Source organism: Ciona robusta, chromosome 3 (genome assembly GCF_009617815.1).
Source record: "Ciona robusta chromosome 3, ASM961781v2".
NCBI classification, from domain to species: Eukaryota; Metazoa; Chordata; class Ascidiacea; order Phlebobranchia; family Cionidae; genus Ciona; species Ciona robusta.
The window spans coordinates 3,535,814-3,550,376 of NC_143237.1; the positions used below are offsets into that span (position 1 = coordinate 3,535,814).

General features: G+C 40.8%; 89 non-coding genes across 89 annotated transcripts; all 89 read left to right on the top strand.

Annotated features, from left to right (window-relative positions):
- Positions 1-5: 5 nt before the first annotated feature.
- Trnav-aac (transfer RNA valine (anticodon AAC)) lies at positions 6-78 on the top strand. The gene has a single exon. It is a non-coding gene; the product is annotated as a tRNA-Val (tRNA).
- A 68-nt stretch (positions 79-146) lies between these two features.
- Trnav-uac (transfer RNA valine (anticodon UAC)) lies at positions 147-219 on the top strand. Its single transcript has one exon. It is a non-coding gene; the product is annotated as a tRNA-Val (tRNA).
- Positions 220-286: 67 nt separating this feature from the next.
- Positions 287-359, top strand: Trnav-cac (transfer RNA valine (anticodon CAC)). The gene has a single exon. It is a non-coding gene; the product is annotated as a tRNA-Val (tRNA).
- A 68-nt stretch (positions 360-427) lies between these two features.
- Trnav-cac (transfer RNA valine (anticodon CAC)) lies at positions 428-500 on the top strand. The gene has a single exon. It is a non-coding gene; the product is annotated as a tRNA-Val (tRNA).
- A 67-nt stretch (positions 501-567) lies between these two features.
- Positions 568-639, top strand: Trnav-uac (transfer RNA valine (anticodon UAC)). Its single transcript has one exon. It is a non-coding gene; the product is annotated as a tRNA-Val (tRNA).
- A 67-nt stretch (positions 640-706) lies between these two features.
- Positions 707-779, top strand: Trnav-cac (transfer RNA valine (anticodon CAC)). The gene has a single exon. It is a non-coding gene; the product is annotated as a tRNA-Val (tRNA).
- Positions 780-847: 68 nt separating this feature from the next.
- Positions 848-920, top strand: Trnav-uac (transfer RNA valine (anticodon UAC)). The gene has a single exon. It is a non-coding gene; the product is annotated as a tRNA-Val (tRNA).
- A 210-nt stretch (positions 921-1,130) lies between these two features.
- Positions 1,131-1,203, top strand: Trnav-uac (transfer RNA valine (anticodon UAC)). The gene has a single exon. It is a non-coding gene; the product is annotated as a tRNA-Val (tRNA).
- A 68-nt stretch (positions 1,204-1,271) lies between these two features.
- On the top strand, positions 1,272-1,344 carry Trnav-aac (transfer RNA valine (anticodon AAC)). Its single transcript has one exon. It is a non-coding gene; the product is annotated as a tRNA-Val (tRNA).
- Positions 1,345-1,413: 69 nt separating this feature from the next.
- On the top strand, positions 1,414-1,486 carry Trnav-uac (transfer RNA valine (anticodon UAC)). Its single transcript has one exon. It is a non-coding gene; the product is annotated as a tRNA-Val (tRNA).
- A 67-nt stretch (positions 1,487-1,553) lies between these two features.
- On the top strand, positions 1,554-1,626 carry Trnav-uac (transfer RNA valine (anticodon UAC)). The gene has a single exon. It is a non-coding gene; the product is annotated as a tRNA-Val (tRNA).
- Positions 1,627-1,693: 67 nt separating this feature from the next.
- On the top strand, positions 1,694-1,766 carry Trnav-aac (transfer RNA valine (anticodon AAC)). Its single transcript has one exon. It is a non-coding gene; the product is annotated as a tRNA-Val (tRNA).
- Positions 1,767-1,836: 70 nt separating this feature from the next.
- Positions 1,837-1,909, top strand: Trnav-cac (transfer RNA valine (anticodon CAC)). The gene has a single exon. It is a non-coding gene; the product is annotated as a tRNA-Val (tRNA).
- Positions 1,910-1,977: 68 nt separating this feature from the next.
- Trnav-cac (transfer RNA valine (anticodon CAC)) lies at positions 1,978-2,050 on the top strand. Its single transcript has one exon. It is a non-coding gene; the product is annotated as a tRNA-Val (tRNA).
- Positions 2,051-2,117: 67 nt separating this feature from the next.
- Trnav-uac (transfer RNA valine (anticodon UAC)) lies at positions 2,118-2,190 on the top strand. Its single transcript has one exon. It is a non-coding gene; the product is annotated as a tRNA-Val (tRNA).
- A 208-nt stretch (positions 2,191-2,398) lies between these two features.
- On the top strand, positions 2,399-2,471 carry Trnav-aac (transfer RNA valine (anticodon AAC)). The gene has a single exon. It is a non-coding gene; the product is annotated as a tRNA-Val (tRNA).
- Positions 2,472-2,540: 69 nt separating this feature from the next.
- Trnav-aac (transfer RNA valine (anticodon AAC)) lies at positions 2,541-2,613 on the top strand. The gene has a single exon. It is a non-coding gene; the product is annotated as a tRNA-Val (tRNA).
- A 69-nt stretch (positions 2,614-2,682) lies between these two features.
- On the top strand, positions 2,683-2,755 carry Trnav-uac (transfer RNA valine (anticodon UAC)). The gene has a single exon. It is a non-coding gene; the product is annotated as a tRNA-Val (tRNA).
- Positions 2,756-2,854: 99 nt separating this feature from the next.
- Trnav-uac (transfer RNA valine (anticodon UAC)) lies at positions 2,855-2,927 on the top strand. The gene has a single exon. It is a non-coding gene; the product is annotated as a tRNA-Val (tRNA).
- Positions 2,928-3,026: 99 nt separating this feature from the next.
- On the top strand, positions 3,027-3,099 carry Trnav-uac (transfer RNA valine (anticodon UAC)). The gene has a single exon. It is a non-coding gene; the product is annotated as a tRNA-Val (tRNA).
- A 67-nt stretch (positions 3,100-3,166) lies between these two features.
- On the top strand, positions 3,167-3,239 carry Trnav-aac (transfer RNA valine (anticodon AAC)). Its single transcript has one exon. It is a non-coding gene; the product is annotated as a tRNA-Val (tRNA).
- Positions 3,240-3,308: 69 nt separating this feature from the next.
- Positions 3,309-3,381, top strand: Trnav-cac (transfer RNA valine (anticodon CAC)). The gene has a single exon. It is a non-coding gene; the product is annotated as a tRNA-Val (tRNA).
- A 68-nt stretch (positions 3,382-3,449) lies between these two features.
- Trnav-cac (transfer RNA valine (anticodon CAC)) lies at positions 3,450-3,522 on the top strand. The gene has a single exon. It is a non-coding gene; the product is annotated as a tRNA-Val (tRNA).
- A 67-nt stretch (positions 3,523-3,589) lies between these two features.
- On the top strand, positions 3,590-3,662 carry Trnav-uac (transfer RNA valine (anticodon UAC)). The gene has a single exon. It is a non-coding gene; the product is annotated as a tRNA-Val (tRNA).
- A 68-nt stretch (positions 3,663-3,730) lies between these two features.
- Trnav-uac (transfer RNA valine (anticodon UAC)) lies at positions 3,731-3,803 on the top strand. Its single transcript has one exon. It is a non-coding gene; the product is annotated as a tRNA-Val (tRNA).
- A 67-nt stretch (positions 3,804-3,870) lies between these two features.
- Trnav-aac (transfer RNA valine (anticodon AAC)) lies at positions 3,871-3,943 on the top strand. The gene has a single exon. It is a non-coding gene; the product is annotated as a tRNA-Val (tRNA).
- Positions 3,944-4,154: 211 nt separating this feature from the next.
- Trnav-uac (transfer RNA valine (anticodon UAC)) lies at positions 4,155-4,227 on the top strand. Its single transcript has one exon. It is a non-coding gene; the product is annotated as a tRNA-Val (tRNA).
- A 99-nt stretch (positions 4,228-4,326) lies between these two features.
- On the top strand, positions 4,327-4,399 carry Trnav-uac (transfer RNA valine (anticodon UAC)). Its single transcript has one exon. It is a non-coding gene; the product is annotated as a tRNA-Val (tRNA).
- Positions 4,400-4,498: 99 nt separating this feature from the next.
- Trnav-aac (transfer RNA valine (anticodon AAC)) lies at positions 4,499-4,571 on the top strand. The gene has a single exon. It is a non-coding gene; the product is annotated as a tRNA-Val (tRNA).
- A 72-nt stretch (positions 4,572-4,643) lies between these two features.
- On the top strand, positions 4,644-4,716 carry Trnav-aac (transfer RNA valine (anticodon AAC)). Its single transcript has one exon. It is a non-coding gene; the product is annotated as a tRNA-Val (tRNA).
- A 68-nt stretch (positions 4,717-4,784) lies between these two features.
- On the top strand, positions 4,785-4,857 carry Trnav-aac (transfer RNA valine (anticodon AAC)). The gene has a single exon. It is a non-coding gene; the product is annotated as a tRNA-Val (tRNA).
- Positions 4,858-5,068: 211 nt separating this feature from the next.
- Trnav-uac (transfer RNA valine (anticodon UAC)) lies at positions 5,069-5,141 on the top strand. The gene has a single exon. It is a non-coding gene; the product is annotated as a tRNA-Val (tRNA).
- Positions 5,142-5,208: 67 nt separating this feature from the next.
- Trnav-aac (transfer RNA valine (anticodon AAC)) lies at positions 5,209-5,281 on the top strand. The gene has a single exon. It is a non-coding gene; the product is annotated as a tRNA-Val (tRNA).
- Positions 5,282-5,350: 69 nt separating this feature from the next.
- On the top strand, positions 5,351-5,423 carry Trnav-cac (transfer RNA valine (anticodon CAC)). Its single transcript has one exon. It is a non-coding gene; the product is annotated as a tRNA-Val (tRNA).
- Positions 5,424-5,491: 68 nt separating this feature from the next.
- Positions 5,492-5,564, top strand: Trnav-uac (transfer RNA valine (anticodon UAC)). Its single transcript has one exon. It is a non-coding gene; the product is annotated as a tRNA-Val (tRNA).
- A 67-nt stretch (positions 5,565-5,631) lies between these two features.
- Trnav-aac (transfer RNA valine (anticodon AAC)) lies at positions 5,632-5,704 on the top strand. Its single transcript has one exon. It is a non-coding gene; the product is annotated as a tRNA-Val (tRNA).
- Positions 5,705-5,773: 69 nt separating this feature from the next.
- Trnav-aac (transfer RNA valine (anticodon AAC)) lies at positions 5,774-5,846 on the top strand. Its single transcript has one exon. It is a non-coding gene; the product is annotated as a tRNA-Val (tRNA).
- A 69-nt stretch (positions 5,847-5,915) lies between these two features.
- On the top strand, positions 5,916-5,988 carry Trnav-uac (transfer RNA valine (anticodon UAC)). The gene has a single exon. It is a non-coding gene; the product is annotated as a tRNA-Val (tRNA).
- A 99-nt stretch (positions 5,989-6,087) lies between these two features.
- Positions 6,088-6,160, top strand: Trnav-uac (transfer RNA valine (anticodon UAC)). Its single transcript has one exon. It is a non-coding gene; the product is annotated as a tRNA-Val (tRNA).
- A 244-nt stretch (positions 6,161-6,404) lies between these two features.
- Positions 6,405-6,477, top strand: Trnav-aac (transfer RNA valine (anticodon AAC)). Its single transcript has one exon. It is a non-coding gene; the product is annotated as a tRNA-Val (tRNA).
- A 68-nt stretch (positions 6,478-6,545) lies between these two features.
- Trnav-aac (transfer RNA valine (anticodon AAC)) lies at positions 6,546-6,618 on the top strand. The gene has a single exon. It is a non-coding gene; the product is annotated as a tRNA-Val (tRNA).
- Positions 6,619-6,833: 215 nt separating this feature from the next.
- On the top strand, positions 6,834-6,906 carry Trnav-cac (transfer RNA valine (anticodon CAC)). The gene has a single exon. It is a non-coding gene; the product is annotated as a tRNA-Val (tRNA).
- A 68-nt stretch (positions 6,907-6,974) lies between these two features.
- On the top strand, positions 6,975-7,047 carry Trnav-cac (transfer RNA valine (anticodon CAC)). The gene has a single exon. It is a non-coding gene; the product is annotated as a tRNA-Val (tRNA).
- A 67-nt stretch (positions 7,048-7,114) lies between these two features.
- Trnav-aac (transfer RNA valine (anticodon AAC)) lies at positions 7,115-7,187 on the top strand. The gene has a single exon. It is a non-coding gene; the product is annotated as a tRNA-Val (tRNA).
- Positions 7,188-7,256: 69 nt separating this feature from the next.
- Trnav-aac (transfer RNA valine (anticodon AAC)) lies at positions 7,257-7,329 on the top strand. The gene has a single exon. It is a non-coding gene; the product is annotated as a tRNA-Val (tRNA).
- A 69-nt stretch (positions 7,330-7,398) lies between these two features.
- Positions 7,399-7,471, top strand: Trnav-uac (transfer RNA valine (anticodon UAC)). The gene has a single exon. It is a non-coding gene; the product is annotated as a tRNA-Val (tRNA).
- Positions 7,472-7,570: 99 nt separating this feature from the next.
- On the top strand, positions 7,571-7,643 carry Trnav-aac (transfer RNA valine (anticodon AAC)). The gene has a single exon. It is a non-coding gene; the product is annotated as a tRNA-Val (tRNA).
- Positions 7,644-7,718: 75 nt separating this feature from the next.
- Positions 7,719-7,791, top strand: Trnav-uac (transfer RNA valine (anticodon UAC)). The gene has a single exon. It is a non-coding gene; the product is annotated as a tRNA-Val (tRNA).
- Positions 7,792-7,890: 99 nt separating this feature from the next.
- Positions 7,891-7,963, top strand: Trnav-aac (transfer RNA valine (anticodon AAC)). The gene has a single exon. It is a non-coding gene; the product is annotated as a tRNA-Val (tRNA).
- Positions 7,964-8,036: 73 nt separating this feature from the next.
- Positions 8,037-8,109, top strand: Trnav-aac (transfer RNA valine (anticodon AAC)). The gene has a single exon. It is a non-coding gene; the product is annotated as a tRNA-Val (tRNA).
- Positions 8,110-8,177: 68 nt separating this feature from the next.
- Positions 8,178-8,250, top strand: Trnav-aac (transfer RNA valine (anticodon AAC)). The gene has a single exon. It is a non-coding gene; the product is annotated as a tRNA-Val (tRNA).
- Positions 8,251-8,705: 455 nt separating this feature from the next.
- On the top strand, positions 8,706-8,778 carry Trnav-uac (transfer RNA valine (anticodon UAC)). Its single transcript has one exon. It is a non-coding gene; the product is annotated as a tRNA-Val (tRNA).
- Positions 8,779-8,843: 65 nt separating this feature from the next.
- Positions 8,844-8,917, top strand: Trnav-uac (transfer RNA valine (anticodon UAC)). The gene has a single exon. It is a non-coding gene; the product is annotated as a tRNA-Val (tRNA).
- A 68-nt stretch (positions 8,918-8,985) lies between these two features.
- Positions 8,986-9,058, top strand: Trnav-uac (transfer RNA valine (anticodon UAC)). The gene has a single exon. It is a non-coding gene; the product is annotated as a tRNA-Val (tRNA).
- A 67-nt stretch (positions 9,059-9,125) lies between these two features.
- On the top strand, positions 9,126-9,198 carry Trnav-cac (transfer RNA valine (anticodon CAC)). The gene has a single exon. It is a non-coding gene; the product is annotated as a tRNA-Val (tRNA).
- A 68-nt stretch (positions 9,199-9,266) lies between these two features.
- Positions 9,267-9,339, top strand: Trnav-cac (transfer RNA valine (anticodon CAC)). Its single transcript has one exon. It is a non-coding gene; the product is annotated as a tRNA-Val (tRNA).
- A 67-nt stretch (positions 9,340-9,406) lies between these two features.
- On the top strand, positions 9,407-9,479 carry Trnav-uac (transfer RNA valine (anticodon UAC)). Its single transcript has one exon. It is a non-coding gene; the product is annotated as a tRNA-Val (tRNA).
- A 67-nt stretch (positions 9,480-9,546) lies between these two features.
- Positions 9,547-9,619, top strand: Trnav-cac (transfer RNA valine (anticodon CAC)). The gene has a single exon. It is a non-coding gene; the product is annotated as a tRNA-Val (tRNA).
- Positions 9,620-9,687: 68 nt separating this feature from the next.
- Trnav-uac (transfer RNA valine (anticodon UAC)) lies at positions 9,688-9,760 on the top strand. Its single transcript has one exon. It is a non-coding gene; the product is annotated as a tRNA-Val (tRNA).
- A 67-nt stretch (positions 9,761-9,827) lies between these two features.
- On the top strand, positions 9,828-9,900 carry Trnav-aac (transfer RNA valine (anticodon AAC)). Its single transcript has one exon. It is a non-coding gene; the product is annotated as a tRNA-Val (tRNA).
- Positions 9,901-9,969: 69 nt separating this feature from the next.
- Positions 9,970-10,042, top strand: Trnav-cac (transfer RNA valine (anticodon CAC)). Its single transcript has one exon. It is a non-coding gene; the product is annotated as a tRNA-Val (tRNA).
- Positions 10,043-10,109: 67 nt separating this feature from the next.
- Positions 10,110-10,182, top strand: Trnav-cac (transfer RNA valine (anticodon CAC)). Its single transcript has one exon. It is a non-coding gene; the product is annotated as a tRNA-Val (tRNA).
- A 68-nt stretch (positions 10,183-10,250) lies between these two features.
- Trnav-uac (transfer RNA valine (anticodon UAC)) lies at positions 10,251-10,322 on the top strand. The gene has a single exon. It is a non-coding gene; the product is annotated as a tRNA-Val (tRNA).
- A 70-nt stretch (positions 10,323-10,392) lies between these two features.
- Positions 10,393-10,465, top strand: Trnav-cac (transfer RNA valine (anticodon CAC)). The gene has a single exon. It is a non-coding gene; the product is annotated as a tRNA-Val (tRNA).
- Positions 10,466-10,813: 348 nt separating this feature from the next.
- On the top strand, positions 10,814-10,886 carry Trnav-uac (transfer RNA valine (anticodon UAC)). The gene has a single exon. It is a non-coding gene; the product is annotated as a tRNA-Val (tRNA).
- Positions 10,887-10,953: 67 nt separating this feature from the next.
- On the top strand, positions 10,954-11,026 carry Trnav-cac (transfer RNA valine (anticodon CAC)). Its single transcript has one exon. It is a non-coding gene; the product is annotated as a tRNA-Val (tRNA).
- A 68-nt stretch (positions 11,027-11,094) lies between these two features.
- Trnav-aac (transfer RNA valine (anticodon AAC)) lies at positions 11,095-11,167 on the top strand. Its single transcript has one exon. It is a non-coding gene; the product is annotated as a tRNA-Val (tRNA).
- Positions 11,168-11,234: 67 nt separating this feature from the next.
- Trnav-aac (transfer RNA valine (anticodon AAC)) lies at positions 11,235-11,307 on the top strand. Its single transcript has one exon. It is a non-coding gene; the product is annotated as a tRNA-Val (tRNA).
- Positions 11,308-11,376: 69 nt separating this feature from the next.
- On the top strand, positions 11,377-11,449 carry Trnav-cac (transfer RNA valine (anticodon CAC)). The gene has a single exon. It is a non-coding gene; the product is annotated as a tRNA-Val (tRNA).
- Positions 11,450-11,517: 68 nt separating this feature from the next.
- Trnav-cac (transfer RNA valine (anticodon CAC)) lies at positions 11,518-11,590 on the top strand. Its single transcript has one exon. It is a non-coding gene; the product is annotated as a tRNA-Val (tRNA).
- Positions 11,591-11,658: 68 nt separating this feature from the next.
- Trnav-uac (transfer RNA valine (anticodon UAC)) lies at positions 11,659-11,730 on the top strand. The gene has a single exon. It is a non-coding gene; the product is annotated as a tRNA-Val (tRNA).
- A 67-nt stretch (positions 11,731-11,797) lies between these two features.
- Trnav-aac (transfer RNA valine (anticodon AAC)) lies at positions 11,798-11,870 on the top strand. The gene has a single exon. It is a non-coding gene; the product is annotated as a tRNA-Val (tRNA).
- Positions 11,871-11,939: 69 nt separating this feature from the next.
- Trnav-aac (transfer RNA valine (anticodon AAC)) lies at positions 11,940-12,012 on the top strand. The gene has a single exon. It is a non-coding gene; the product is annotated as a tRNA-Val (tRNA).
- Positions 12,013-12,081: 69 nt separating this feature from the next.
- On the top strand, positions 12,082-12,154 carry Trnav-uac (transfer RNA valine (anticodon UAC)). The gene has a single exon. It is a non-coding gene; the product is annotated as a tRNA-Val (tRNA).
- A 67-nt stretch (positions 12,155-12,221) lies between these two features.
- Positions 12,222-12,294, top strand: Trnav-aac (transfer RNA valine (anticodon AAC)). The gene has a single exon. It is a non-coding gene; the product is annotated as a tRNA-Val (tRNA).
- Positions 12,295-12,363: 69 nt separating this feature from the next.
- On the top strand, positions 12,364-12,436 carry Trnav-cac (transfer RNA valine (anticodon CAC)). The gene has a single exon. It is a non-coding gene; the product is annotated as a tRNA-Val (tRNA).
- Positions 12,437-12,503: 67 nt separating this feature from the next.
- On the top strand, positions 12,504-12,576 carry Trnav-cac (transfer RNA valine (anticodon CAC)). Its single transcript has one exon. It is a non-coding gene; the product is annotated as a tRNA-Val (tRNA).
- A 68-nt stretch (positions 12,577-12,644) lies between these two features.
- Positions 12,645-12,717, top strand: Trnav-uac (transfer RNA valine (anticodon UAC)). The gene has a single exon. It is a non-coding gene; the product is annotated as a tRNA-Val (tRNA).
- Positions 12,718-12,788: 71 nt separating this feature from the next.
- On the top strand, positions 12,789-12,861 carry Trnav-cac (transfer RNA valine (anticodon CAC)). The gene has a single exon. It is a non-coding gene; the product is annotated as a tRNA-Val (tRNA).
- A 347-nt stretch (positions 12,862-13,208) lies between these two features.
- On the top strand, positions 13,209-13,281 carry Trnav-uac (transfer RNA valine (anticodon UAC)). The gene has a single exon. It is a non-coding gene; the product is annotated as a tRNA-Val (tRNA).
- A 67-nt stretch (positions 13,282-13,348) lies between these two features.
- Positions 13,349-13,421, top strand: Trnav-cac (transfer RNA valine (anticodon CAC)). Its single transcript has one exon. It is a non-coding gene; the product is annotated as a tRNA-Val (tRNA).
- A 68-nt stretch (positions 13,422-13,489) lies between these two features.
- Positions 13,490-13,562, top strand: Trnav-aac (transfer RNA valine (anticodon AAC)). The gene has a single exon. It is a non-coding gene; the product is annotated as a tRNA-Val (tRNA).
- Positions 13,563-13,629: 67 nt separating this feature from the next.
- Positions 13,630-13,702, top strand: Trnav-aac (transfer RNA valine (anticodon AAC)). Its single transcript has one exon. It is a non-coding gene; the product is annotated as a tRNA-Val (tRNA).
- A 69-nt stretch (positions 13,703-13,771) lies between these two features.
- On the top strand, positions 13,772-13,844 carry Trnav-cac (transfer RNA valine (anticodon CAC)). Its single transcript has one exon. It is a non-coding gene; the product is annotated as a tRNA-Val (tRNA).
- A 68-nt stretch (positions 13,845-13,912) lies between these two features.
- Trnav-cac (transfer RNA valine (anticodon CAC)) lies at positions 13,913-13,985 on the top strand. The gene has a single exon. It is a non-coding gene; the product is annotated as a tRNA-Val (tRNA).
- Positions 13,986-14,053: 68 nt separating this feature from the next.
- On the top strand, positions 14,054-14,126 carry Trnav-uac (transfer RNA valine (anticodon UAC)). The gene has a single exon. It is a non-coding gene; the product is annotated as a tRNA-Val (tRNA).
- Positions 14,127-14,193: 67 nt separating this feature from the next.
- Positions 14,194-14,266, top strand: Trnav-aac (transfer RNA valine (anticodon AAC)). The gene has a single exon. It is a non-coding gene; the product is annotated as a tRNA-Val (tRNA).
- Positions 14,267-14,335: 69 nt separating this feature from the next.
- On the top strand, positions 14,336-14,408 carry Trnav-aac (transfer RNA valine (anticodon AAC)). The gene has a single exon. It is a non-coding gene; the product is annotated as a tRNA-Val (tRNA).
- Positions 14,409-14,477: 69 nt separating this feature from the next.
- Trnav-uac (transfer RNA valine (anticodon UAC)) lies at positions 14,478-14,550 on the top strand. The gene has a single exon. It is a non-coding gene; the product is annotated as a tRNA-Val (tRNA).
- Positions 14,551-14,563: the final 13 nt, after the last annotated feature.

Sequence of the window (14,563 nt, forward strand, 5' to 3'; positions counted from 1 at the left end):
TTACGGTTTCCGTAGTGTAGTGGTTATCACGTTCGCTTAACACGCGAAAGGTCCCCGGTTCGAGCCCGGGCGGAAACAGTTTTTTATATTAACATTAATTTTATACTTTTGTTTCATAAGCCAAGTGCTGATTTCTGTTTGCAACAGTTTCCGTAGTGTAGTGGTTATCACGTTTGCTTTACACGCGAAAGGTCCCCGGTTCGAGCCCGGCCGGAAACATTATTGACATTAACATTAATTTCATATGTTAGTTTTATCAGTCTAGTAATGCTTACTGTTCTTAACGGTTTCCGTAGTGTAGTGGTTATCACGTTCGCCTCACACGCGAAAGGTCCCCGGTTCGAGCCCGGGCGGAAACAGTTTTTTATATTAACATTAATTTTATACTTTTGTTTCATAAGCCAAGTGCTGATTTCTGTTTGCAACAGTTTCCGTAGTGTAGTGGTTATCACGTTCGCCTCACACGCGAAAGGTCCCCGGTTCGAGCCCGGGCGGAAACAGTTTTTTATATTAACATTAATTTTATACTTTTGTTTCATAAGCCAAGTGCTGATTTCTGTTGCAACAGTTTCCGTAGTGTAGTGGTTAACACGTTTGCTTTACACGCGAAAGTCCCCGGTTCGAGCCCGGACGGAAACATTTTTGACATTAACATTAATTTCATATGTTAGTTTTATCAGTCTAGTAATGCTTACCGTTCTTAACGGTTTCCGTAGTGTAGTGGTTATCACGTTCGCCTCACACGCGAAAGGTCCCCGGTTCGAGCCCGGGCGGAAACAGTTTTTTATATTAACATTAATTTTATACTTTTGTTTCATAAGCCAAGTGCTGATTTCTGTTTGCAACAGTTTCCGTAGTGTAGTGGTTATCACGTTCGCTTTACACGCGAAAGGTCCCCGGTTCGAGCCCGGGCGGAAACAATTTTTAGTATTAAAATGCATTTCCATAATGTTTAAATTATTAGCCAATAGATTGTAAATATATCATCGGTTTCCGTAGTGTAGTGGTTATCACGTTCGCTTTACACGCGAAAGGTCCCGTTCGAGCCCGGGCGGAAACAGTTTTTTATATATTAGCATTAGTTTTATACTTTAGTTTCATAAGCCAAGTGCTGCTTTCTGTTTGCAACAGTTTCCGTAGTGTAGTGGTTATCACGTTCGCTTTACACGCGAAAGGTCCCCGGTTCGAGCCCGGGCGGAAACATTTTTTTATATTAACATTAATTTTAACCGTTAGTTTTATAAGCCAAGGGCTGCTTTCTGTTATCAACAGTTTCCATAGTGTAGTGGTTATCACGTTCGCCTAACACGCGAAAGGTTCCCGGTTCGAGCCCGGTTGGAAACATTTTTTTTATATTAACATCAATTTTATACTTTTGTTTCATAAGCCAAGTGCTGCTTTCTGTTTGCAACAGTTTCCGTAGTGTAGTGGTTATCACGTTCGCTTTACACGCGAAAGGTCCCCGGTTCGAGCGCGGGCGGAAACATTTTTGACATTAACATTAATTTCATATGTTAGTTTTATCATTCTAGTAATGCTTACTGTTCTAAACGGTTTCCGTAGTGTAGTGGTTATCACGTTCGCTTTACACGCGAAAGGTCCTCGGTTCGAGCCCGGGCGGAAACATTTTTGACATTAACATTAATTTCATATGTTAGTTTTATCAGTCTAGTAATGCTTACTGTTCTTAACGGTTTCCGTAGTGTAGTGGTTATCACGTTCGCCTAACACGCGAAAGGTCCCCGGTTCGAGCCCGGGCGGAAACAATTTTTTTTATATTAACAATAATTTTAACCGTTAGTTTCATAAGCCAAGTGCTGCTTTCTGTTTGCAACAGTTTCCGTAGTGTAGTGGTTATCACGTTCGCCTCACACGCGGAAGGTCCTTGGTTCAAGCCCGGGCGGGAACATTTTTAGTAATAAAATGCATTTCCATAATTTTTAAATTATTAGTCAATTGATTGAAAATGCATCATCGGTTTCCGTAGTGTAGTGGTTATCACGTTCGCCTCACACGCAAATGATCCCCGGTTCGAGCCCGAGCGGGAACATTTTATATATTAACATTAATTTTATACTTTTGTTTCATAAACCAAGTGCTGATTTCTGTTTGCAACAGTTTCCGTAGTGTAGTGGTTATCACGTTTGCTTTACACGCGAAAGGTCCCCGGTTCGAGCCCGGGCGGAAACAGTTTTTTATATTAACATTAATTTTATACTTTTGTTTCATAAGCCAAGTGCTGATTTCTGTTTGCAACAGTTTCCGTAGTGTAGTGGTTATCACGTTTGCTTTACACGCGAAAGGTCCCCGGTTCGAGCCCGGACGAAAACATTTTTGACATTAACATTAATTTCATATGTTAGTTTTATCAGTCTAGTAATGCTTACTGTTCTTAACGGTTTCCGTAGTGTAGTGGTTATCACGTTCGCCTAACACGCGAAAGGTCCCCGGTTCGAGCCCGGGCGGAAACATTTTTTTTATATTAACATTAATTTTAACCGTTAGTTTTATAAGCCAAGGGCTGCTTTCTGTTTTCAACAGTTTGCATAGTGTAGTGGTTATCACGTTCGCCTAACACGCGAAAGGTCCCCGGTTCGAGCCCGGGTGGAAACTTTTTTTTTATATTAACATCAATTTTATACTTTTGTTTCATAAGCCAAGTGCTGCTTTCTGTTTGCAACAGTTTCCGTAGTGTAGTGGTTATCACGTTCGCTTTACACGCGAAAGGTCCCCGGTTCGAGCCCGGGCCGAAACAATTTTGACATTAAAATTAATTTGAAACAGTTTTTTTTTATATTAACAATAATTTCATACGTTAGTTTCATAAGCCAAGTGCTGCTTACTGTTTGCAATAGTTTCCGTAGTGTAGTGGTTATCACGTTCGCTTTACACGCGAAAGGTCCCCGGTTCGAGCCCGGGCGGAAACATTTTTGACATTAAGATTAATTTGAAACAGTTTTTTTTTATATTAACAATAATTTCATACGTTAGTTTCATAAGCCAAGTGCTGCTTACTGTTTGCAACAGTTTCCGTAGTGTAGTGGTTATCACGTTTGCTTTACACGCGAAAGGTCCCCGGTTCGAGCCCGGACGAAAACATTTTTGACATTAACATTAATTTCATATGTTAGTTTTATCAGTCTAGTAATGCTTACTGTTCTTAACGGTTTCCGTAGTGTAGTGGTTATCACGTTCGCCTAACACGCGAAAGGTCCCCGGTTCGAGCCCGGGCGGAAACATTTTTTTTATATTAACATTAATTTTAACCGTTAGTTTTATAAGCCAAGTGCTGCTTTCTGTTTGCAACAGTTTCCGTAGTGTAGTGGTTATCACGTTCGCCTCACACGCGGAAGGTCCCTGGTTCAAGCCCGGGCGGGAACATTTTTAGTAATAAAATGCATTTCCATAATTTTTAAATTATTAGTCAATTGATTGAAAATGCATCATCGGTTTCCGTAGTGTAGTGGTTATCACGTTCGCCTCACACGCAAATGATCCCCGGTTCGAGCCCGAGCGGGAACATTTTATATATTAACATTAATTTTATACTTTTGTTTCATAAACCAAGTGCTGATTTCTGTTTGCAACAGTTTCCGTAGTGTAGTGGTTATCACGTTTGCTTTACACGCGAAAGGTCCCCGGTTCGAGCCCGGGCGGAAACAGTTTTTTATATTAACATTAATTTTATACTTTTGTTTCATAAGCCAAGTGCTGATTTCTGTTTGCAACAGTTTCCGTAGTGTAGTGGTTATCACGTTTGCTTTACACGCGAAAGGTCCCCGGTTCGAGCCCGGACGAAAACATTTTTGACATTAACATTAATTTCATATGTTAGTTTTATCAGTCTAGTAATGCTTACTGTTCTTAACGGTTTCCGTAGTGTAGTGGTTATCACGTTCGCCTAACACGCGAAAGGTCCCCGGTTCGAGCCCGGGCGGAAACATTTTTTTTATATTAACATTAATTTTAACCGTTAGTTTTATAAGCCAAGGGCTGCTTTCTGTTTTCAACAGTTTGCATAGTCTAGTGGTTATCACGTTCGCCTAACACGCGAAAGGTCCCCGGTTCGAGCCCGGGTGGAAACTTTTTTTTTATATTAACATCAATTTTATACTTTTGTTTCATAAGCCAAGTGCTGCTTTCTGTTTGCAACAGTTTCCGTAGTGTAGTGGTTATCACGTTCGCTTTACACGCGAAAGGTCCCCGGTTCGAGCCCGGGCCGAAACAATTTTGACATTAAAATTAATTTGAAACAGTTTTTTTTTATATTAACAATAATTTCATACGTTAGTTTCATAAGCCAAGTGCTGCTTACTGTTTGCAATAGTTTCCGTAGTGTAGTGGTTATCACGTTCGCTTTACACGCGAAAGGTCCCCGGTTCGAGCCCGGGCGGAAACATTTTTGACATTAAGATTAATTTGAAACAGTTTTTTTTTATATTAACAATAATTTCATACGTTAGTTTCATAAGCCAAGTGCTGCTTACTGTTTGCAATAGTTTTCGTAGTGTAGTGGTTATCACGTTCGCCTAACACGCGAAAGGTCCCCGGTTCGAGCCCGGGCGAAAACAGTTTTTTTTTTATATTAACAATAATTTCATACGTTAGTTACATAAGCCAAGTGCTGCTTTCTGTTTGCAACAGTTTCCGTAGTGTAGTGGTTATCACGTTCGCCTAACACGCGAAAGGTCCCCGGTTCGAGCCCGGACGGAAACATTTTTAGTAATAAAATGCATTCCTATAATGTTTAAATTATTAGCCAATTGATTGAAAACACATCATCGGTTTCCGTAGTGTAGTGGTTATCACGTTCGCCTAACACGCGAAAGGTCCCCGGTTCGAGCCCGGGCGGAAACAATTTTTTTATATTAACATTAATTTCATACGTTAGTTTCATAAGCCAAGTGCTGCTTACTGTTTGCAATATTTTCCGTAGTGTAGTGATTAATACTTTCGCCTAACACGCGAAAGGTACCCGGTTCGAGCCCGGGCGGAAACAATTTTTAGTATTACAATGCATTTCCATAATGTTTAAATCATTAGCCAATAGATTGGAAATATATCATCGGTTTCCGTAGTGTAGTGGTTATCACGTTCGCTTTACACGCGAAAGGTCCCCGGTTCGAGCCCGGGCGGAAACAGTTTTGACATTAACATTAATTTCATATGTTAGTTTTATCAGTCTAGTAATGCTTACTGTTCTTAACGGTTTCCGTAGTGTAGTGGTTATCACGTTCGCCTAACACGCGAAAGGTCCCCGGTTCGAGCTCGGGCGGAAACACTTTTTTTATATTAACAATAATTTTAACCGTTAGTTTCATAAGCCAAGTGCTGCTTTCTGTTTGCAACAGTTTCCGTAGTGTAGTGGTTATCACGTTCGCCTCACACGCGAAAGGTCCCCGGTTCAAGCCCGGGCGGGAACATTTTTAGTAATAAAATGCATTCCCATAATGTTTAAATTATTAGTCAATTGATTGAAAATGCATCATCGGTTTCCGTAGTGTAGTGGTTATCACGTTTGCTTTACACGCGAAAGGTCCCCGGTTCGAGCCCGGACGGAAACATTTTTGACATTAACATTAATTTCATATGTTAGTTTTATCAGTCTAGTAATGCTTACTGTTCTTAACGGTTTCCGTAGTGTAGTGGTTATCACGTTCGCCTAACACGCGAAAGGTCCCCGGTTCGATTCCGGGCGGAAACATTTTTTTTATATTAACATTAATTTTAACCGTTAGTTTTATAAGCCAAGGGCTGCTTTCTGTTTACAACAGTTTGCATAGTGTAGTGGTTATCACGTTCGCCTAACACGCAAAAGGTCCCCGGTTCGAGCCCGGGTGGAAACATTTTTTTTATATTAACATCAATTTTATACTTTTGTTTCATAAGCCAAGTGCTGCTTTCTGTTTGCAACAGTTTCCGTAGTGTAGTGGTTATCACGTTCGCTTTACACGCGAAAGGTCCCCGGTTCGAGCCCGGGCGGAAACATTTTTGACATTAAGATTAATTTGAAACAGTTTTTTTTTATATTAACAATAATTTCACACGTTAGTTTCATAAGCCAAGTGCTGCTTACTGTTTGCAATAGTTTCCGTAGTGTAGTGGTTATCACGTTCGCTTTACACGCGAAAGGTCCCCGGTTCGAGCCCGGGCGGAAACATTTTTGACATTAAGATTAATTTGAAACAGTTTTTTTTTATATTAACAATAATTTCATACGTTAGTTTCATAAGCCAAGTGCTGCTTACTGTTTGCAATGGTTTCCGTAGTGTGGTGGTTATCACGTTCGCCTAACACGCGAAAGGTCCCCGGTTCGAGCCCGGGCGAAAACAGTTTTTTTTTTATAATAACAATAATTTCATACGTTAGTTACATAAGCCAAGTGCTCCTATTTGTTTGCAACAGTTTCCGTAGTGTAGTGGTTATCACGTTCGCCTAACACGCGAAAGGTCCCCGGTTCGAGCCCGGACGGAAACATTTTTAGTAATAAAATGCATTCCTATAATGTTTAAATTATTAGCCAATTGATTGAAAATACATCATCGGTTTCCGTAGTGTAGTGGTTATCACGTTCGCCTAACACGCGAAAGGTCCCCGGTTCGAGCCCGGGCGGAAACAATTTTTTTATATTAACATTAATTTCATACGTTAGTTTCATAAGCCAATGAAACTAACGTTACTGTTTGCAATATTTTCCGTAGTGTAGTGATTAATACTTTCGCCTAACACGCGAAAGGTACCCGGTTCGAGCCCGGGCGGAAACAATTTTTAGTATTAAAATGCATTCCCATAATGTTTAAATTATTAGTCAATTGATTGAAAATGCATCATCAGTTTCCGTAGTATAGTGGTTATCACGTTCGCCTCACACGCGAAAGGTCCCCGGTTCGAGCCCGGGCGGAAACAGTTTTTTATATTAACATTAATTTTATACTTTTGTTTCATATGCCAAGTGCTGATTTCTGTTTGCAACAGTTTCCGTAGTGTAGTGGTTATCACGTTCGCCTCACACGCGAAAGGTCCCCGGTTCGAGCCCGGACGGAAACATTTTTGACATTAACATTAATTTCATATGTTAGTTTTATCAGTCTAGTAATGCTGACTGTTCTTAACGGTTTCCGTAGTGTAGTGGTTATCACGTTCGCCTAACACGCGAAAGGTCCCCGGTTCGAGCCCGGGCGGAAACATTTTTTTTATATTAACATTAATTTTAACCGTTAGTTTTATAAGCCAAGGGCTGCTTTCTGTTTTCAACAGTTTCCATAGTGTAGTGGTTATCACGTTCGCCTAACACGCGAAAGGTCCCCGGTTCGAGCCCGGGTGGAAACATTTTTTTTATATTAACATCAATTTTATACTTTTGTTTCATAACCCAAGTGCCACTTTCTGTTTGCAACAGTTTCCGTAGTGTAGTGGTTATCACGTTCGCTTTACACGCGAAAGGTCCCCGGTTCGAGCCCGGGCGGAAACATTTTTGACATTAAGATTAATTTGAAACAGTTTTTTTTTATATTAACAATAATTTCATACGTTAGTTTCATAAGCCAAGTGCTGCTTACTGTTTGCAATAGTTTCCGTAGTGTAGTGGTTATCACGTTCGCCTAACACGCGAAAGGTCCCCGGTTCGAGCCCGGGCGAAAACAGTTTTTTTTTTTTTATATTAACAATAATTTCACACGTTAGTTTCATAAGCCAAGTGCTGCTTACTGTTTGCAATTGTTTCCGTAGTGTAGTGGTTATCACGTTCGCTTTACACGCGAAAGGTCCCCGGTTCGAGCCCGGGCGGAAACATTTTTGACATTAAGATTAATTTAAAACAGTTTTTTTTTATATTAACAATAATTTCATACCTTAGTTTCATAAGCCAAGTGCTGCTTACTGTTTGCAATGGTTTCCGTAGTGTAGTGGTTATCACGTTCGCCTAACACGCGAAAGGTCCCCGGTTCGAGCCCGGGCGAAAACAGTTTTTTTTTTTATATTAACAATAATTTCATACGTTAGTTACATAAGCCAAGTGCTGCTTTCTGTTTGCAACAGTTTCCGTAGTGTAGTGGTTATCACGTTCGCCTAACACGCGAAAGGTACCCGGTTCGAGCCCGGTCGGAAACATTTTTAGTAATAAAATGCATTCCTATAATGTTTAAATTATTAGCCAATTGATTGAAAATACATCATCGGTTTCCGTAGTGTAGTGGTTATCACGTTCGCCTAACACGCGAAAGGTCCCCGGTTCGAGCCCGGGCGGAAACAATTTTTTTATATTAACAATAATTTCATACGTTAGTTTCATAAGCCAAGTGCTGCTTAGTGTTTGCAATATTTTCCGTAGTGTAGTGATTAATACTTTCGCCTAACACGCGAAAGGTACCCGGTTCGAGCCCGGGCGGAAACAATTTTCAGTATTAAAATGCATTTCCATAATGTTTAAATCATTAGCCAATAGTTTGGAAGTATATCACCGGTTTCCGTAGTGTAGTGGTTATCACGTTCGCTTTACACGCGAAAGGTACCCGGTTCGAGCAATTTTTTTATATTAACAATTTTTTTATATTAACATTAATTTCATACGTTAGTTTCATAAGCCAAGTGCTGCTTACTGTTTGCAAAAGTTTCCGAAGTGCAGTGGTTATCACGTTCGCCTCACACGCGAATGATCCCCGGTTCGAGCCTAGGCGGGAACATTTTTTATATATTAATTTTCAACAGTTTCCGTAGTGTAGTGGTTATCACGTTTGCTTTACACGCAAAAGGTCCCCGGTTCGAGCCCGGGCGGAAAATTTTTGACATTAACATTAATTTCATATGTTACTTTTATCAGTCTAGTAATGCTTAATTTACTTTACGGTTTCCGTAGTGTAGTGGTTATCACGTTCGCTTTACACGCGAAAGGTCCCCGGTTCGAGCCCGGGCGGAATCAGTTTTTTATATTAACATTAATTTTATACTTTTGTTTCATAAGCCAAGTGCTGATTTCTGTTTGCAACAGTTTCCGTAGTGTAGTGGTTATCACGTTTGCTTTACACGCGAAAGGTCCCCGGTTCGAGCCCGGCCGGAAACATTTTTGACATTAACATTAATTTCATATGTTAGTTTTATCAGTCTAGTAATGCTTACTGTTCTTAACGGTTTCCGTAGTGTAGTGGTTATCACGTTCGCCTCACACGCGAAAGGTCCCCGGTTCGAGCCCGGGCGGAAACAGTTTTTTATATTAACATTAATTTTATACTTTTGTTTCATAAGCCAAGCGCTGATTTCTGTTTGCAACAGTTTCCGTAGTGTAGTGGTTATCACGTTCGCCTCACACGCGAAAGGTCCCCGGTTCCAGCCCGGGCGGAAACAGTTTTTTATATTAACATTAATTTTATACTTTTGTTTCATAAGCCAAGTGCTGATTTCTGTTGCAACAGTTTCCGTAGTGTAGTGGTTAACACGTTCGCTTTACACGCGAAAGGTCCCCCGTTCGAGCCCGGCCGGAAACATTTTTGACATTAACATTAATTTCATATGTTAGTTTTATCAGTCTAGTAATGCTTACCGTTCTTAACGGTTTCCGTAGTGTAGTGGTTATCACGTTCGCCTCACACGCGAAAGGTCCCCGGTTCGAGCCCGGGCGGAAACAGTTTTTTATATTAACATTAATTTTATACTTTTGTTTCATAAGCCAAGTGCTGATTTCTGTTTGCAACAGTTTCCGTAGTGTAGTGGTTATCACGTTCGCTTTACACGCGAAAGGTCCCCCGTTCGAGCCCGGCCGGAAACATTTTTGACATTAACATTAATTTCATATGTTAGTTTTTTCAGTCTAGTAATGCTTACTGTTCTTAACGGTTTCCGTAGTGTAGTGGTTATCACGTTCGCCTAACACGCGAAAGGTCCTCGGTTCGAGCCCGGGCGGAAACATTTTTTTTATATTAACAATAATTTTAACCGTTAGTTTCATAAGCCAAGTGCTGCTTTCTGTTTGCAACAGTTTCCGTAGTGTAGTGGTTATCACGTTCGCCTCACACGCGAAAGGTCCCCGGTTCGAGCCCGGGCGGAAACATTTTTGACATTAACATTAATTTCATATGTTAGTTTCATAAGCCAAGTGCTGCTTACTGTTTGCAACAGTTTCCGTAGTGTAGTGGTTAATACGTTCGCCTCACACGCGAAAGGTCCCCGGTTCGAGCCCGGGCGGGAACATTTTTAGTATTAAAATGCATTTCCATAATGTTTAAATCATTAGCCAATAGATTGTAAATATATCATCGGTTTTCGTAGTGTAGTGGTTATCACGTTCGCTTTACACGCGAAAGGTCCCCGGTTCGAGCCGGGCGGAAACAGTTTTTTTTATATTAACATTAATTTCATACGTTAGTTTCATAAGCCAAGTGCTGCTTACTGTTTGCAAAAGTTTCCGTAGTACAGTGGTTATCACGTTCGCCTCACACGCGAATGATCCCCGGTTCGAGCCCAGGCGGGAACATTTTTTACATTAACATTAATTTCATATGTTAGTTCTTTCAGTCTAGTAATGCTTACTGTTCTTAACGGTTTCCGTATTGTAGTGGTTATCACGTTTGCTTTACACGCGATAGGTCCCCGGTTCGAACCCGGGCGGAAACATTTTTGACATTAACATTAATTTCATATGTTAGTTCTATCAGTCTAGTAATGCTTACTGTTCTTAACGGTTTCCGTATTGTAGTGGTTATCACGTTCGCCTAACACGCGAAAGGTCCCCGGTTCGAGCCCGGGCTGAAACAGTTTTTTATATTAACATTAATTTTATACTTTTGTTTCATAAGCCAAGTGCTGATTTCTGTTTGCAACAGTTTCCGTAGTGTAGTGGTTAACACGTTTGCTTTACACGCGAAAGGTCCCCGGTTCGAGCCCGGACGGAAACATTTTTGACATTAACATTAATTTCATATGTTAGTTTTATCAGTCTAGTAATGCTTACTGTTCTTAACGGTTTCCGTAGTGTAGTGGTTATCATGTTCGCCTCACATGCGAAAGGTCCCCGGTTCGAGCCCGGGCGGGAACAGTTTTTTATATTAACATTAATTTTATACTTTTGTTTCATAAGCCAAGTGCTGATTTCTGTTTGCAACAGTTTCCGTAGTGTAGTGGTTATCACGTTCGCCTAACACGCGAAAGGTCCCCGGTTCGAGCCCGGGCGGAAACATTTTTGAAATTAACATTAATTTCATATGTTAGTTTTATCAGTCTAGTAATGCTTACTGTTCTAAACGGTTTCCGTAGTGTAGTGGTTATCACATTCGCCTAACACGCGAAAGGTCCCCGGTTCGAGCCCGGGCGGAAACATTTTTATTATATTAACAATAATTTTAACTGTTAGTTTCATAAGCCAAGTGCTGCTTTCTGTTTGCAACAGTTTCCGTAGTGTAGTGGTTATCACGTTCGCCTCACACGCGAAAGGTCCCCGGTTCGAGCCCGGGCGGGAACATTTTTAGTAATAAAATGCATTCCCATAATGTTTAAATTATTAGCCAATTGATTGAAAATACATCATCGGTTTCCGTAGTGTAGTGGTTATCACGTTCGCCTCACACGCGAAAGGTCCCCGGTTCGAGCCCGGGCGGAAACAGTTTTTTATATTAACATTAATTTTATACTTTTGTTTCATAAGCCAAGTGCTGATTTCTGTTTGCAACAGTTTCGTAGTGTAGTGGTTATCACGTTCGCTTTACACGCGAAAGGTCCCCGGTTCGAGCCCGGGCGGAAACATTTTTGACATTAACATTAATTTCATATGTTAGTTTTATCAGTCTAGTAATGCTTACTGTTTTTAACGGTTTCCGTAGTGTAGTGGTTATCACGTTCGCCTAACACGCGAAAGGTCCCCGGTTCGAGCCCGGGCGGAAACATTTTTTTTATATTAACATTAATTTTAACCGTTAGTTTTATAAGCCAAGGGCTGCTTTCTGTTTTCAACAGTTTGCATAGTGTAGTGGTTATCACGTTCGCCTAACACGCAAAAGGTCCCCGGTTCGAGCCCGGGTGGAAACATTTTTTTTATATTAACATCAATTTTATACTTTTGTTTCATAAGCCAAGTGCTGCTTTCTGTTTGCAACAGTTTCCGTAGTGTAGTGGTTATCACGTTCGCTTTACACGCGAAAGGTCCCCCGTTCGAGCCCGGCCGGAAACATTTTTGACATTAACATTAATTTCATATGTTAGTTTTTTCAGTCTAGTAATGCTTACTGTTCTTAACGGTTTCCGTAGTGTAGTGGTTATCACGTTCGCCTAACACGCGAAAGGTCCTCGGTTCGAGCCCGGGCGGAAACATTTTTTTTATATTAACAATAATTTTAACCGTTAGTTTCATAAGCCAAGTGCTGCTTTCTGTTTGCAACAGTTTCCGTAGTGTAGTGGTTATCACGTTCGCCTCACACGCGAAAGGTCCCCGGTTCGAGCCCGGGCGGAAACATTTTTGACATTAACATTAATTTCATATGTTAGTTTCATAAGCCAAGTGCTGCTTACTGTTTGCAACAGTTTCCGTAGTGTAGTGGTTAATACGTTCGCCTCACACGCGAAAGGTCCCCGGTTCGAGCCCGGGCGGGAACATTTTTAGTATTAAAATGCATTTCCATAATGTTTAAATCATTAGCCAATAGATTGTAAATATATCATCGGTTTTCGTAGTGTAGTGGTTATCACGTTCGCTTTACACGCGAAAGGTCCCCGGTTCGAGACCGGGCGGAAACAGTTTTTTTTTATATTAACATTAATTTCATACGTTAGTTTCATAAGCCAAGTGCTGCTTACTGTTTGCAAAAGTTTCCGTAGTACAGTGGTTATCACGTTCGCCTCACACGCGAATGATCCCCGGTTCGAGCCCAGGCGGGAACATTTTTTACATTAACATTAATTTCATATGTTAGTTCTTTCAGTCTAGTAATGCTTACTGTTCTTAACGGTTTCCGTATTGTAGTGGTTATCACGTTTGCTTTACACGCGATAGGTCCCCGGTTCGAACCCGGGCGGAAACATTTTTGACATTAACATTAATTTCATATGTTAGTTCTATCAGTCTAGTAATGCTTACTGTTCTTAACGGTTTCCGTATTGTAGTGGTTATCACGTTCGCCTAACACGCGAAAGGTCCCCGGTTCGAGCCCGGGCGAAACAGTTTTTTATATTAACATTAATTTTATACTTTTGTTTCATAAGCCAAGTGCTGATTTCTGTTTGCAACAGTTTCCGTAGTGTAGTGGTTAACACGTTTGCTTTACACGCGAAAGGTCCCCGGTTCGAGCCCGGACGGAAACATTTTTGACATTAACATTAATTTCATATGTTAGTTTTATCAGTCTAGTAATGCTTACTGTTCTTAACGGTTTCCGTAGTGTAGTGGTTATCATGTTCGCCTCACATGCGAAAGGTCCCCGGTTCGAGCCCGGGCGGAAACAGTTTTTTATATTAACATTAATTTTATACTTTTGTTTCATAAGCCAAGTGCTGATTTCTGTTTGCAACAGTTTCCGTAGTGTAGTGGTTATCACGTTCGCCTAACACGCGAAAGGTCCCCGGTTCGAGCCCGGGCGGAAACATTTTTGAAATTAACATTAATTTCATATGTTAGTTTTATCAGTCTAGTAATGCTTACTGTTCTAAACGGTTTCCGTAGTGTAGTGGTTATCACATTCGCCTAACACGCGAAAGGTCCCCGGTTCGAGCCCGGGCGGAAACATTTTTATTATATTAACAATAATTTTAACTGTTAGTTTCATAAGCCAAGTGCTGCTTTCTGTTTGCAACAGTTTCCGTAGTGTAGTGGTTATCACGTTCGCCTCACACGCGAAAGGTCCCCGGTTCGAGCCCGGGCGGGAACATTTTTAGTAATAAAATGCATTCCCATAATGTTTAAATTATTAGCCAATTGATTGAAAATACATCATCGGTTTCCGTAGTGTAGTGGTTATCACGTTCGCCTCACACGCGAAAGGTCCCCGGTTCGAGCCCGGGCGGAAACAGTTTTTTATATTAACATTAATTTTATACTTTTGTTTCATAAGCCAAGTGCTGATTTCTGTTTGCAACAGTTTTCGTAGTGTAGTGGTTATCACGTTCGCTTTACACGCGAAAGGTCCCCGGTTCGAGCCCGGGCGGAAACATTTTTGACATTAACATTAATTTCATATGTTAGTTTTATCAGTCTAGTAATGCTTACTGTTTTTAACGGTTTCCGTAGTGTAGTGGTTATCACGTTCGCCTAACACGCGAAAGGTCCCCGGTTCGAGCCCGGGCGGAAACATTTTTTTTATATTAACATTAATTTTAACCGTTAGTTTTATAAGCCAAGGGCTGCTTTCTGTTTTCAACAGTTTGCATAGTGTAGTGGTTATCACGTTCGCCTAACACGCAAAAGGTCCCCGGTTCGAGCCCGGGTGGAAACATTTTTTTTATATTAACATCAATTTTATACTTTTGTTTCATAAGCCAAGTGCTGCTTTCTGTTTGCAACAGTTTCCGTAGTGTAGTGGTTATCACGTTCGCTTTACACGCGAAAGGTCCCCGGTTCGAGCCCGTGCGGAAACATTTTTGACATTAA